The sequence below is a fragment of the Diorhabda carinulata genome, chromosome 8 (genome assembly GCF_026250575.1).
Source record: "Diorhabda carinulata isolate Delta chromosome 8, icDioCari1.1, whole genome shotgun sequence".
Taxonomy (NCBI): domain Eukaryota; kingdom Metazoa; phylum Arthropoda; class Insecta; order Coleoptera; family Chrysomelidae; genus Diorhabda; species Diorhabda carinulata.
In genome coordinates, this window is record NC_079467.1 from 10,094,427 (window position 1) to 10,111,029 (window position 16,603).

A 16,603-nucleotide genomic window follows, 5' to 3' on the forward strand; every position below is an offset into this window, starting at 1 on the left:
TTACCCACGCAGCCCAGTATACACAGGGGTCTGTACGAAGACGGTCTTCCATAGGCATACTGCTCTTTCATTTTAAGACCAATCTGGCTTTTTTTGCGATTTAGGACAGTTTTTCTCTGTCAAGATCGTCTACATATTTGCATCTCTCTATCTTACAAATTTCCTCTCTTACCTTCAGGTCGTCCACTTCCTGCTTTCGTACAGGGGTGTACGACCTGTCCCCGCATTCAATCTTGAAGGTAATATTCGTATAAGGGTGATTCCGTTCTAACTGTGATTTTTTGTATTCAAAATTTCAAGATTTTAAAATTTAACTTTTCTAACTTTTTTATGCATATTATTCATCTATTTTACTGTAAAAATAAAACTCTAAGAGGAATTTACTACAACTTCAAAGTATCACGAGCAAGACACAAATGTCGGATTTTGAGTTCCACGGTACTGACTCATTTATCCACGGTACTGACATGGTAACTTAAGATATTAAACAACAAGTGCATCAATTTTCCTCAGTTTGATCATAAACATTAGAATTTATAAGGTAATTAGTTTAAATCATTTGTTACGACAAAAAAAATTAATAATTTATCGGTAAATTCTAGGAATGGACATGACACGGTACTGACATTCAAGTGATGTAGTATAAGTTTTCTTTAAGTGGCAAGTTATATTGTATAAAAATAATGTTTAAATATCTTAAGAATTATGCAATTAACACAAAATTTTTATTAATTGATTATTAATTAATGACTAGTACAAAAAAACAATACAGGACATTGAATATCACAGTTATAATGGAATCACCCATAAGGTAAATACTTGTTCATCCAGAACCTTCCATTATGTCACCTTTCTAGCTAAGTGTTAGGTACTGAACGTCACATCAATATGGCTCTCTCCGCCTTTTCTTTCAAAGATGAGGGTGCCGTCGTTATGCTCCACCAGATTGCTTTATGCTATATGTTCGGCCCAGAACCTTCCCCTGTTGTCTTCCACAGGTTAGCCCCATTGCGGCGACTTCGTGTTTTTATCTCCAAGAATGAGGATGGTGTGTCCCTCATGGTGGGCGGCATCGAAAACTTCGTTTACTGTGTTATTGTATTCTACAGATCAATATTTGATGAAAGGTATAGAGATATAAAGAAATATAAAGATATAGAATATAAAGATAAAATGCAGATATAAATACTATAAGGGTAAAAATAAAAGTATAAATATATTGTTGAATTTATAAATAAATGTACAAAGTAAATAAGTTCAGCCCTATCTCATACTGCGCTTGGATCTTCCGATAGTTTCTTCATAACTGGGTCATTGTAGTCTTCGTACTGATTTTTTGAAGGCTTTTTTGAGGTCGGACGTTAATAGTCTATATGCTATGGCCTTTTTCAAAGATTTGACAAGTTTCTGCTTCAGTAGAGTTATAGACAGTGTGTCCTGCTGTGACGCACCGGTGACAGTTGTTTTTCCTATATCTGGACCAGAGCAGAATTTGTTCTTGTGTTCGTAGGACCAGCTTCTTGCGCATCTTTGCATTGTAAACCGCTTTTCGGCTATACAGCGTGCTAGTCCGATCTTAATATTCTTTATCGGTTATGTCTAAGGCTGTAGTTTCACTAACCGTGACGAATTTCTGCATGTAGGCTTTATGAAGTCCAGTGTCAATTTGCCTATATCGCACAAATCGACAATTGCAAATATAAAAACTTGAACACAACTTAAGGTTGAATGACTAGGTTGTAAATGACGTTCACTGGCCTCATTTTTGATTTGATAATGGTTGTTGATTAGGTAATCAATTCATCTGCAATGTGCTATTAGGGAGTCTCCTTAGCATACCTCAATTGAACGAGCATTTCATGCTTATTGGTGTTCGGATTAAGCTGATCAGTGAGTTGATAAACCACCATTCTTGTGGGAGTCTGATCCGGAAGCGATCTGTCAATGGTCTTGCTGGCCTCTGGGTAATGATCACATTTCCAACATCTAGTTAACGATTTGTCGGAGATCAATCACAGAGTTCCTGGAAAAATCCAATGTCCAATATACTTTCAACCCACTAATATTTTCATACTCAGTTATTGAAATATGGCAATCAACTTTCTGGATGAAAGTTACTAAATTACTAATCAAATCGATTAATATAGATAAATGAAGCTTCCATAAATTGTTTCCTAATAACTGAGTGTCAGCAATTGGTGATTCTCTCCTCTCTTGGTTGCCAGAGAACAGAATCAATTCCTTATCTGTGTCAACCACATGTAGTTTATACTACTGAAGTTCAGTTATTGCAGTCACAATGAAATTCTGTCACCAGAAAATGTTAAATATAAATGATCATTATCAAATCAATTTCCATTAGTTTAATATAAATGAAATAAATTTTATATATCAATGCTTTTACTTGTTTAAACATCATTATTTCCATTTCGCATCTAATTCACATAAAACCTGGAAAAGTTCTTTAGAAAAAAATTCACTTTTCCAAACTACTAAAAACCTCAATATCTCTAATTCTAATTCTAACTAGTCAGCAACGACTATCCATATTTATATGTACATATTTACTTTTTCTTGATAAATTATCTTGATTTTAGATCTCCTTTCATAGAAATTCTGTTTAAGAACCGATAAAATCTTTATAGATTTGGTTAGGATGTTATAAATGACAACGAATTTTCATATACTAGATTATGAATTACATTGATTATAGGTTAGATTAGATTGGGTTGGTATTAATGAATGAATATGTTGCATTTTCAAAGGTTAGGCTTTATTAGGTTGTTATAGATAACGTTAAATTTTTGGTAGAATGTGATTTTTCAAAATTCCTATGAATCTCGTAGATTATAATAATTTCATTCAAATAAATTTTTTTAACAATACACTGATCATCTTGATCGTTTCTAAAGGTAATGCTCAAGATAATTTATTCATATGATTCAAAAGAGTATTTAAAATGACTATAGACATAAATATCGAGTTCTTTGTATTTTGTCAACATTTTGATGTTATTAATATACCTCCAAGGTAAGATAAGGTTATGGCGTTATATAGTTATGAATGGAGTCGATTATCCATAGGTTAGGCAAGGTGAGGTCACAACGGATGACGTAAATTTTTGGATAGAATGAGCATACACTGTTATTTGAATCAGTTAAGTTATTAATACACTGATCATCTTGAGCAATAAATGTTGTTTATAAAAACAGTCGTTAGTTGGTGCTTTTTTCTTTGATTTTACTGAAAATAGTAATGTGCTGTTTATCAGAAATTCTTATATTATTTCGGTTGAAAATTCAAAAGTTTATAATGTAACTGGTTTTATATATTTCATTCTTAACATCCTACACACTGGTTTAAGATTAATATTTTTCAATATTGTATTATATATTTCATATGTATACTTATTATTCAGCTCTTATTTTATTTCTGTATTGAGTTATGTATTTTTGTGTTTGTTTTGTAGTTATTTACAAGCTATTGTCTACAAATTATAAACAATTTTTTGACAATAAAAAAATAGGAAAGCCGTTGTTGTTAGACACATTCAACATATCGTAAGGTGCCTTATGACGATATTAGTGTGAAAATGTTCATATAAAATTTGTTTCATAAGATATAAAGGATATAAGTTTTTATTAAAAATATTAAAAGTATTTTGAGGTTCTTTTCTTGTAATATTTCATTAGAAATTTTTATTTTTTATTTATTCCATAGAATTCAACTTAGTGTTACGTAGGGGATATGAATAATACTAATTAATATATCTTCTACACCAGTCGATAAAATTAAGAATCTGGGAATTTTTAATGGATTTATTTATTTTTTTCATTTCTCTGATTTTCTATTATGTGATTGTTTCTGGACAAAGTCATTATTTCATATATAATTTTTGTGGTACAAACCTGTAATTACTTTACTTTGTTTTCAGGTAAGCATCGGCGGATATCATTAATTTTTTTCGCCAGGAGAGTCTAGATTAGTAAGTAATAACGTATCATTGAAATACCATTATTTAGATTTGATATCATCAAAATATTAGTATGATGTCGGGGAAGTGATGAAATAATAAGAATATTTAAAACGATGCATTAATTTTTGAAAGATAGTTAAAATTGACGTTTGGACTTTTCTTTCAGTCTTTAACAAAATATGATAGATCACCTTCATCATGAAAATCAAAATAAGAATAAAATCAAGAATTTTGTTCTAATAAGAAAAATTAATTTTTCCCTAGTCCTTACATCTCAAATATATAGCAGTAGTCAATTAAATTATTTGTACTTTTATTACAAATTACAAAATAGAGATATAAATTTTACTTAAATTATTTAGGTGTTTTTTATCATTTATAGCTTTTTCGTTCTTATGAATGTAAACTATTTTTAAAATTCTCTTTTTCGTATATTAGATTTCGTTTCAAGAATTTTTGAATCTTTATAATTGAAGTTATATTTTTTTGATACTTCATGGCTCGTTAATGCAGATCTATTTTTTATCGTATTGATGACCTCTTAGTCTATTTTCTAAATACTGAGATGTTTGCCCTATGTAGACAGCGTCACAATAGTACAAGGCATTTGACATATAATATTACTTCTTTTGTTTTTTGGTGCTTAGATTTTAATTTAGTGAATTATTTGGATAATGTATTATGTCCTTTATGACTTATACTAATATCATACTTATTGAAATAATTCGATAATTGCTGGGAAAGTCTTTGTACATATGGTAAGAAAAAATGTTTTATGTTTTGATGTTTTGTTTCTGTTTTGTTTTTTAATTGATTGTATCCGTTTATCCTTTTCTTGAATATGTTATTTATAATTTTTTTCCGATAATTATATTCTTTTAATGCAGTTTTTGTTTTTTGAATAGCTACGCATATACATTCAGGATCTGATTGTTGGATAGATCTATCAGCCAAACTTATTATCACTGATCTTTTTTGTGACATAGGATGACACGAATTGAAGTTTAAATATGTTGAGGATCCAGTTGTTGTCGTATATTATATAATGTGACATCAAGAAAATTGATTCTAATAATAACAATAATAAGTTTTTTATGAAAAGAATTGAATTTTTTATTTATGTTTTCGATCTTATTCTTTAGTACGGCAATAATGCAATTATCTACATATGGGAAGAAGAATGGAATATTTATATCAAGTTTGCTTAGGACAGTTTCCTCAAGATCTTCCATTACCAATTGTGCTATAACACTTGAAATGGAAGCCCCCATAACATAACCATCAATTTGTTTGTATATTTCATTTTCATATTTGAAATATGTTGTTGTAAGTGTGAGTTCTATAGCTTTTATAAATTCGTTTTGAGGTATTTTTGTATATTCTTTTATTTTGTCCCATTTTTTCATTAATATATTTTTCACAATGGTATTAGGAATATTTGTAAATAAAGAAATCACATCTAACGAAATAAATACATATTTTTTTACTTTTAATTTTTTCTTTGAAATTCCATGTATTTTTGATATAATATTTGTTTTGATATAAAATTTTTTTCAAAATAATTTTCAAATAATTGGATAGTGGGGTGAGAAGAGTTTGAATACTTGAAACAATTGAAACAAACAGGTTTGTACATTTTTGGTAAACCATATATTTCAGGGGGTAAGGCATTGTGAATTGTCAATTTTTTTGCACCTGACGGCGAAATAAAAAGTTGTTCTTCCCAAGATCGAATTAGGTCATTATTTTGTTTTTGGTAAGAGATCGTAGGGTCTTGTTTAATTTTTTTGTAAGTTGTTCTTATTGTTTTCAGAAATGGTTCACATTCATAAGAACGGAAATGCTATAAATGATAAAAAATGTATTGAGTCGGCAAGCATCCTCAGGGTATGATGTAAAGGAGAAAGAGAGAAGGTGACCAGATACTCCCTGGAAAACACCAGCGTTGACCTCAAACCTTTCTGAGGTATGTCCATCGATAGCGATGTCCTGGTTAACGACGTTCTTGATGACTTTGGCAATGGGAGGGAATAAAGCGATTAAACAGTAGTTGTTGAGAACTGTGTTTCTCCTTTTTTGGTGAAAAGAGAAAAAGTTTGCATAGGAGGACTTGTTAGTTCAGCTGCGCATTTCTTCTATACCATTGGTGGTATTCCATAGTGACCAGTGAATGATTGATGTCCAGGCCTTTGATACCTTTTGCCAAATCTCGATGTCGAAATTCTATTTCTGGCATCTACGAACCAACTCCAGATAGGTTAGTAGTTTTCTCCGCAAATCAAGAGTTGAATTTGAAGCAAATATGCACTTTTTTGGCAGTCACTTTTATTGACTCGTATTTCCTTGTCAATGGTAGAATTTTTGACTCACAGGAGCCTTGACGGACTGATTTTGTCACACTCCAGAATTGCCTCTATCCATTTGGGCAATTGAGATGTTGGTTTTCACTCCCTCATTAGATCGTTCCTTGCAAGCATCTATGTACTGCTGGCAGGTATTTGTGATAAGCAACATTTTTGTTGTTGACTGCTCTTGTGCACTTTTATTGAATTATGGATTGTTGTCTGCAAATTCCTTTAAGGAATAAGCGATATAGGCCTCCATATCTTCCAAGATTACTTGGAGTCATTGGAGTTAGAGCAAACATTATTTCAAGAAAACATACTTTCATATTTTACGTGGTCTGAGTGGATCCTGAGTTTGGATTTCTAGTTCACATGCCGCTGAAATTAGTTTGTGATTGAATGTTCCGTGTGGTGCATGTACGGTCTCGTTGTACAGATTAGGATCTGTTAGAAATAGATCTAAGAAACTAGCAAAGTCACTATCTCGATCGGGGACTCGGGTTGGTTCTGGGCTTTTACAAAATTTGCAAAATTCACTACTAAATGGATAGTTTAAAAAACTTCTATATCTATATTATAAACAAAAAATTTAGTAGAATGACTTTTTCAACTGACCATATTGTCGTAAAAATCATACTCTGTATATCGATGACACACCGTTCAAAAACATAGATTTACATCAGACCTCCTTCAGTAACGGTAATGATTGCTTTGACTATATACAAATTGCGAGAATGTAACGATTGATTAGAAAATATTTATGAGTAACGACTTGTAAATAATTGTCACGCCTCACACGTTATACTTGTTAGTTTGCATGTTAATATGATCATTTAAGTGTTTCCGTGAGTTTAAAGAAGCAATACAGTCGGCTTTAGTGAAACATAAGTTAACTACTTATCCTATATGTTAAACATATATTAATGTGATACGTGAACAAGATAGAAACTTTGAGAAAAATGATAAATCAAACGAAATGACTAACAAACAAAAGTGGAATGAATAACCCATTTTAAAACTAACTTTCATAATAACACATTACAAGAGGAAATATAACTCGCTTAAACAAATCACTAAAATCAATTAATTCCTGCACATTATTTGTAATAGTTTCATATAGCATTTAGTTGCATTGAAATTCACAATAGTGAGTATACCGTCGCCTTCAAGTTAGCGCGTTCATGATATAACTTAGTGGAAATATTAACAATGAGAAACAAATCACCAATTTGGAAATTTTAATTTGATTTATATTAAGAAGCTTCGTTTGATATCGATAATCTTCACTTAAGTTTTGAGATATGGATATACTGATGTCAATACGTCAAACCTGACATTCCCATCATAAAGTTTGGCATTTTAAATGATGAACGTACTCAGAACGTGTCGTCATACGAGTGCTATTTGAGTTGTTTATAGATACTTGAAACTTTCATTTTGGCCAAAGAATGGAATGAAATCACGAACATATTTATGCAATAATTTTCTATGACTTTCGAGGTGGATTAAACCAACATCAGTCTGCCGATTAACTCGCTTCGACTTTTGATGATGAAGCACCAACTCAAGCCATTGTATTTTCATAGATTTCCTCATTCAATTGTGGTCCCGCTTCGCTACAGGATGAATTTTGTGAAGGTCGACAAAATTGGTTGTGATGCCATAGAACATCGATGCTGTTTCACTCGCATAATTTCAATATTGCAAAAACATTAGGGTAGAACCCGAAAATGAACAACAATCGACTGTATGGGTCTTTTAAGACGATCCAAATCGAAGAAAAGTTGTTTGCGCACGAAGCAATCGAAGCAAATAGTCGCCTTTTCTATCGGACTAACTGAACATGTGCCACCGTTCTATTAGAGCAACGTACAATGGTCAAATCTGAATGGTACACCAGCATAGACATCGAATTGATAGGTCATTTGCAGTACGGTCCTTGTTTGGCACTCAATGATTTCTTCTTATTTCTGCATATCAAAAATAACTTGCGGGGTTAACGTTTTTCTACACCTAAAGAAGCGGTTGATGCGTCTAATCACATATTTTGGCGGTACCTTAATCGAAATGGAAAAAATTCTGCGACAATTGGTTTAAACGCAATGCAGTGTATGGACCTCAATGGGGAATATTTCGAAAAACAATAAAACAAATATTGGACTTTAGTTGTGTATCTCAAAGCTTAAGCAATTTGAATGCTTTTCATCTTGGTGTTATAATATCTTCTACTGAAAAACAAGTGAAGGGTTAATAAATATGGAAAGATAATTTCTTAAATGAATAATTTTCAATATTAATTAATATACGTTTTAATATCAAGCAGCACAAATTAGTTTTTTCTCGTCATTTCCACACTAATTTGAGGAAAAATACTGAAATAATAAATATTTATTATGAAATAGAAGTGTTTTCACTTTCTATTTTTAATGGAACCTGTATATTTCTTTCGCTTCACTGAATTTAGAATTGATGTGGGAATTGTGAAATCACTGGTTGAGCTCTTAATTTAAACCTGGGAAATAAAAAAAATATAAATTCATATACAATAAACATAAGATGAATTTTCCTATTAATATTAAGGATATTTTCAAAATCAAGCCTTGGAATGTAATAATGAAGTATTTAATGATATTATAAACTTTCTTCTTTCCTCAAGATGACATACTGACAACACAGAGTACGCGGTGTGGCTTTTACTCAGTTGTTATTCGTATACACGTACGTGTACTTATCAGAATGGTACAACTAAGATACGTTTAAAAAACAAGCACATTAAAAATATCAAGTTTTAAGCTGCTAGTGCTCTTTAAATTACGACATCTTTTCTTTCGAAAATATAAAAAAAATCAATTCAACTTAACACCAGTTGCGATACGTACTGACGTGATAGACGATTTGCACTACTAAACGCAGAGGCCATATTCAATGGCAGCTTGGTAACAATTTGCCAAAAATCTCGCTCTCCTTAGTACTTTGTTAAACATTGAGCTTGATTTTTTTTTTGACTCATGAGTCTATATGATAATCACTGAAATTGAATATAGGCACTCTAAATATTTTATACAAAGCAACAAATGTATATCATAACAAATCACTCTTTCATTAATTAAAATTGTGCTAGTAAAACATGATAGTTGATGGAAATATGAAAATATATACTATATACATTGGTTATCGATTGTGAAAAACTTATTGTTTATTTCCTATTGATTGTGTTTTTTCATAAAATACAAACTTATCTATTTCATTTGTGAAATACATTCTACCAATCTTCTTTTCCATATTGATCGCATATAATTACTATGGAGAAGAATATTTGAGCATGTTCTCTTTCGTCTATCAGTTCATCAAATTTTTCACGTACTCTGTATAAACGAGCTCTGTGGATCGTTGAATGATAGTTCATGCAAAAAAACTATGTGCTTGAACCTTCTCAAATTTTGTTTGCTCTTCATTCAATCGATACCTACTCATTTCACATGGGTCTTTATAATAATTTATTCGTTCCAAGCAACTTTTTTCGAACCAATCTTACGTACTTGTCGTCAGTTTTTCCTTCAATGCGAATTATCTAAGCTTCTTACAGGGTCTTCATATATTGGTATAGTAATCGTTATATAAGTTTTTCTGCTTGTCTCCTCATGACCAACAAAAAAATATATAAGAGATTACATAAAGAACGTATACAAGCTACAAGTTGAATACTTTCTTCTGTCATTCTGCAACGATATAAATAAATTTGCATGCTTAAACCTTTAAATGTTTAAAATAGTTCTCCCAGCACGATTTCTTTTTTTCTTATTCCACCTGAATATATCACACGAATAGTTTGCGAAATAACAAAACAAAAGGAGAGGAAGGCGTGCTTTAGGGTAAATTAGGTCCGGACTGTAATAATTCTAACATAGCCTTCTATTTAGATTGGTATTATATGAATTAACCATTAACGAATAATCTATGCCTGGAATTGGAAATTGAACAAATCTGTCATATATGCTTCAAACATTATAAGCTTATGTTAGTGAAATTGAAGATGTGATTTTAAAATAATACATAAATAAAAAAAATCTCATAATTTTATCTCCGAAATGAATAAGGACTGGCTGTTTTTCTTCTAGGCAGAGCCTTAAATTCTGTCTACCCTATCAATTCTTCAATATTCTTATTATTATCAATTCATATTATTCCTATTATTAACCAAATCCGGTCCTGGAAGTATGAGTGATATAAGAATATCCTTTTAGATTAGTTTAATTTTTTCACAACCTGTATTAAGTATAATTAAAAATTAATCCTTAGACTTAAATGCAGCTGATTTAATCTACCATTAGCGTTAACCAATAATAATTCATTCATTCAAAGATTTCTCTTATGAAACAAAATCAACCATTTTTTAATATTAGAGGTTTTAATCAAAATTTGTTATAAACCATGATTCCACAAGATAAAATACTTCACTAAAAATTATTATGATGAGAATGGTAAATTGAAAATAATTTTTCTAGAGAATGATGAGATCAATAGTTAGAGTAAGATGTCTAATCAGAATGAAAACAATGAAATAGATGCATTTCAATTATTTGTTCATTTCTCATATTTTATTCACATACTGTAATTTTATTTTTACATTTAGATTTGAGAAAAAAATAATAGATAATATAGTTACTTAATATAATTTGGAGACAGAATGTACGTATTTGGTCTGTCCCCGAAGGAAGCGGTAAATAATTTTTCGACTACTGGATCAGAGGAATAGTAGAATAATGAAACTGTTTTGATTATTTTATTCTAATTGGATTGAAGACATTTTATGAATAGTGTAACCAAGCGTTTTCAATATTCCAGTATATGAACTATGTTTTTTCCGCTCCTTTCCATATTTACTATTGAGACGGCTTTTCAATTATGCGAAAATATGAGCAAATACTTTTCCATAGGAAGAAAACGAGTGCTCGGTCATATTAATTCTTATTCCAGTCAGTTTCTTTTCACCCTTCTATCCTAAGTGTGTGCTAATAAATGTTTACAAGTGAAATGCAAATCATCACCTCATAAGTATTGTTGTTGACTGCAGACTCCTCCGAATCTAATTAACTTAAACGACATTTGGAAACGCTTTTTAGTGGGACCGTTATTAAACCCAAAGAGTTCTTTTAATTGAAATCATGTAAAAAGCAAAAACAGAAAATCTGCACATTATAAGTCTACAGTTTATACAGAGGTTGGCATAAATTGCATTAAAAGAAAAAAATGCATCGTCAAAATGTATTTATTAAAAGAAATTACAAAAGGCATTCCAAAATAGATTACTGTAAGTATTTAAATTGATGCCCACCTTGATCAATGCATTTACGGAGATGTCTCTCAACGAAAAGGTTGGCCCAGTGAAGCATAACAAACTGTTTCAAATTCTTCTTCAATTGCAGTTCGGAGGTTGGGATGGTTCTCTTGCAAAAATGCGATTCTTAAGAAGGCTCCACGGGAATCTGGGTGTCAGGTCACATGACCACTCAAAGAATTATCGTCTGCCTGTTCATTCTGCAAAATGATCATTAAGGTACTCCTGCATACATAACGCGTAGTGAAGCGAAGCAAAGATGCATCCTTCATGCAATTACGGATATTCGTAGGTGTTGGATCGTTTTCCATTTGCCCACGAGAATCGTTGAGCATTTCCAGAGAAAGTACAGATACACGAGCCCTCCTGCATGGATATCTGCCCACACACATCACCCATGCAGGATTAATTCTTGTTCAATTCAGAATTCTGGTAGTCCAAGATGAAATATTGGATCTGCGGATCATCCTCATCCCCACTCTCAAAATTCCAATCTGAGATCGAAATCATAGCCGCACTGCAGATTGCTTCGGCTGCAAAACTAGCTCCACGATTTTCATATTTTCCTTAGTTGTTACAGATACTGGTCATCTAGAACTCAGCGCGCGGGCAACAAGCCGTTTTTAAGAATTTTTGGTACGTCTTCCACACTATTTAACGATTTGGTAGCGGCGAGTTCGACAATTGTTGTTGAAATTCGGTAAACATAGCTTCGTAATCCACATTTGTAGGCAAATACAACGTAATAAAAAAACTCTTTTTTGAAACGAACTAGTATAGGTTATTTATTATGAAAATGCGAGCACGTGTTATCCAGACACAACTGTCTGAAGAACGAAATTGCTGCGTTTTATTTTTCTGCAGTGTTGTCAGACTTATGAGCGTTGCCGGACTTAAGCCTATTTTTCGAGAGTGTTACTTTATTCATGCCCACCTCTGTATTTTTAGTACGAAGTAAGTTTGTTAGAAACTGTGGATATTACTTCGCACATTGAAGAACTTCCATCCGTCGAATAAAGTTGCTAGTTCAATGTCCGAGGAACACAAACACATATTTGATAAATTAATCATAAAATATTTCATGTACTTTGTTTTTGACTGCACTGATTGAGAATCATACTGGTTACCTATTATTGTAGTACTATCTGACTTTCATGTGATCATTATATCAAAGATATGAATTCTGTATACGAATAAGGCTACAATGTTCCATCGACTGAACTATTAAATCGAAATCGATGAGCGTCAACGATTTTACTTCGACTCAACTATTCAGTTGTGTAGGGTGCGCATACAGACAGCTGATAGATGATGAGATCTTGATCAGTCCTTACTCCTTATTAGTAGCATAAAATAATTAAACCAAAGGCTCTAGCCAGTGCTCTTCTATATTTGGAGGATGAAGAGAAGTAAAGGAAACAGCCTGTTCATCCTATTTTCAGCAACAGATTACTAAATAGGAAATTCCACACGTTATTTGCCCACTTGTAGAAAAACCTTTAAAAATGTTTCAGCTTTTACAAAATCAATGAAAAAAGTTTCAATACAATAATTTCGCTAATATGAACAATAATATAAGGAATAAATAGCAGTTGCGAATTCCAGGATAACGGAACAATCTTTTATCAAAGGTCTATCTAATAAACGATTATAATCTATAAATGGCCAGGTACTTCCTTCAATAAAAGGATTAAGTTATAAAGTGGGAAGAATTGGAAAATCCGTCTTTAAATAATTCAACAAGAGGTCCTTTGAGAAGAGGAAAGGGACGAGTAGAGAGAAGAAACGGTACCTAGAATGTTCAAAGAAAATATGCACTATCACGTTCACACTACGGTCTTTGATGTTCCATTTACTCCACAGCATTATAATCTTAAATCCAAGTGGAATAGATTATGAGCGTTGGGGCAAATATTAAGTGGCAAAACTAAAAAAAAATTAGCAAAAGCTGTAAAAGGTTATGTTACACATTTACCATCGCTGAATTTTTGAATGGATTGTTCAATTAATTCACATTAAAATTTAATTAAAATATCTCCTGCGGCGATGTTAAGATTTGGTGATGATGTCCTAAGAACCATCATTCTCTATCGACTTCCAACAAGTAGTAAATGGAAAAATATCCTTCAATTTGCAAGAAAAAGTGGAATACTAGAAATACATAATAATGAATTAAAAGTTATTAGTACAAAGTGCACTGAGCGGCTAAAGGAATCTTTACCACATGAATACACATAATTCGTTCGCTATTTTGATTGTACATATAAACGGCAAACGAGCCAGCGCTACAGCTAGCGCGCGAAGAATGTTTCGTGAATTCAGTAAAATTTTTTGTTTTGTGTTCACCTTGTCTGGAATTCAGGAAAAGGTTTCGTTAAAATTCTTACCTAGATGTTTCAGACAAGGGTAAATATCTGGAGACAATAATTCTAGTTAAACCGTGCGAAGAGTCTTGGAAAACTTTTATTGGGGAAAATCAAACAGATGTAGGTGTTTTTGACATTCAACGAAACATGAAGATAGACAATGGATCATCGTTTTCGTATCTACACATGACTACAATACAGTCAATTCTCCGCAAATACTTTGGAAATCAATAAGACCACTGGCTGGTTTTATTTTCAGTGGAGTATATTCAATATCACATTATATGGAATTCTGAACTGTCAGATGCTTTTTACAAAACCTAGGTGTATTCAAAGTGAGATACGTCAAAACCTTAATACTCAGAATAGCACCCATTCATGTTATGTAGAAGTAAATAACTGTCTCACAAATTTGACTTTGACCCAATTGAAGATAAAAGATGAAACATACAAAATTATAATAAATATAGTTTTTTTTTCAAAATTAAGAAAATACTGTAACTCCGTCTTTATTTGCTTCTGCTTCTGCTTCTTCTAAATGCAGATCTAATAATTCTATTCACAATATGACCCAATTCAAAGATACTATAACGGGGTTTTTGAAAATTGCACACCGAATTACAGGTTATTTTCCTCATTACCTTTCTGTACACTTCAATCACAAGATAAAAAAATAGAAAATTAAGTTTTGCAATAAAACCTCCTTTCAACATTACTGTAACTTTTATTTAAAAAAGTTAACAACATACCATTATGTAAATTTACCTAAGCATAGAATGAAACTCCGCGATTCAATATACTAGCATAAATTATAATACGAATGTTTTGTTTTTTCTTATACAATAGAATTATTTACTACTTATTATCTAAGGGGAACGAAAAGTAAAGAAGCTAAAGAGAAATAGATATGTATACACATTTCTTCATTTTTTCAAATCTTAAACCTGTTTGTATAAATGTGAATAAATGAACTTGATTTCACGTCTACTTCCATAAATAACGGATTCTGTAGAAAAATATTTTGACATTTATTGGCCTATATCAAATTATTTAATTTTGAAAATAGAATTATGAATTTTTCTAAATTAAAAGGCTTTTTTATATATGATAGATCAATTTTTTATTCTGATTTATTGATACAAGATGTATCGTTCAATCTTTACTAGCAATTTCCAAATCAGATAATTTGGGTAATTGTTCAATACTAATGAATTGACAGAGTAAACATCAACTACTGCACTTGCTTTCTAGGTCAAAGTAGAATCATATGAAAGTATTGAAAAAAAATTCTTCTTGAGTAACTCGAAATACTACATTATTCATGATACCACTTTCAATAAAAATAACCATCAGTTGTCTTAAATGAAAGGATTTATAGTTGGTTTGCGAGCAGTCTGGAATCCACATAAGCCATCTGATCGACTCATCAGACCACTATGTATACTCTAAGGCTTGCTTAAGAATTTGAACCTCGCACGTGACAGTTCTGCACACTCACAGTTGGCGTGGTCTGAAGTTTCTTCCTTTCCCATGATGACGTGTGAAGATGGCATGAATGAAGCAGTTATTTGGTTAGGTAAGTCAAGTTGAAAGAGGCAGAAAATCCATTTATGTGTATCTTAGCTTGTCCCATACCATATCCGTAGAGCCTAGTTTGTGAGCAAACTATGAATGGATATAATGGCAACACTTCTGATAATACCAAGAGTATTAATTTAGCAAGTGAATCAGCCTCGTCGTCGCCCCTTTTCCCCGAGTGACTGAGCACTCAAAGAAGTAGGACTTTACTGCCATCACACACTAGCCCTTCTAGGATTTTTCTTCAATGCAGCACAAACCTAGAGAACACAATTTCATTGATTTTGATTTGTATGAGAGATTCATATTACTGTGTTTCTAAGGTGTGACTGACTAGCGCACATTCAACACAGCGAAGACTTCGGCGTGTTTAAATATGATAAAAAAATATCTAGTGGTCTTGAAAAACGAATTTTCACATTTTGACTGTATATTTGGAAGAGCGTTATGGCTAATGTTTTCATATTTTGGTTTAGTATTTTCTGTATTTAGGTACTCTATAATGTCTCTCTTCGATAAAAAATTTCTCATTTGAAATTTATTCTGTATATTGTGAAGCTTGTTAATCACTGGGAGTAAGCAAACTCTAGATTTTTGTGTCTGATATTGGTTCATTCATACTATAAAATATAGCACAATATGGCTAAGCATAAGTTTATATTCCGCAAATTAGAGACCTCTCCAAGTACTTATAAAAATGTATTAGAACTTATTCGCCACTTTGAATTCCTGGATACCCTATATATCATAGAAATTAAATAAAACTGAAGAAATTAAAGGGCGACAGAGTATGTTAGAAAAGATCATAATTTTTGTTTGTCAATTGAAGTGAATGTTATTGCCGATAAAAAACTTTTATCAATAAAATGCACGACTTTCATTACGAAAAATAGTGGATTTCATCAAGCTTTGCTTCCGTATGTTAAAGTCCTTTTAATGGAATTACTTATAATATATTATACCATTTAAATTGAAGATAAAGATATCCTATATCTATTAT

General features: G+C 31.7%; 1 protein-coding gene across 2 annotated transcripts in view; it reads left to right on the top strand.

Annotated features, from left to right (window-relative positions):
• The window catches only part of LOC130897272 (protein prickle-like), a 629,019-nt gene that overhangs the window by 372,737 nt on the left and 239,679 nt on the right, over positions 1-16,603 (top strand). The gene's annotated exons all lie outside the window — the stretch shown is intronic.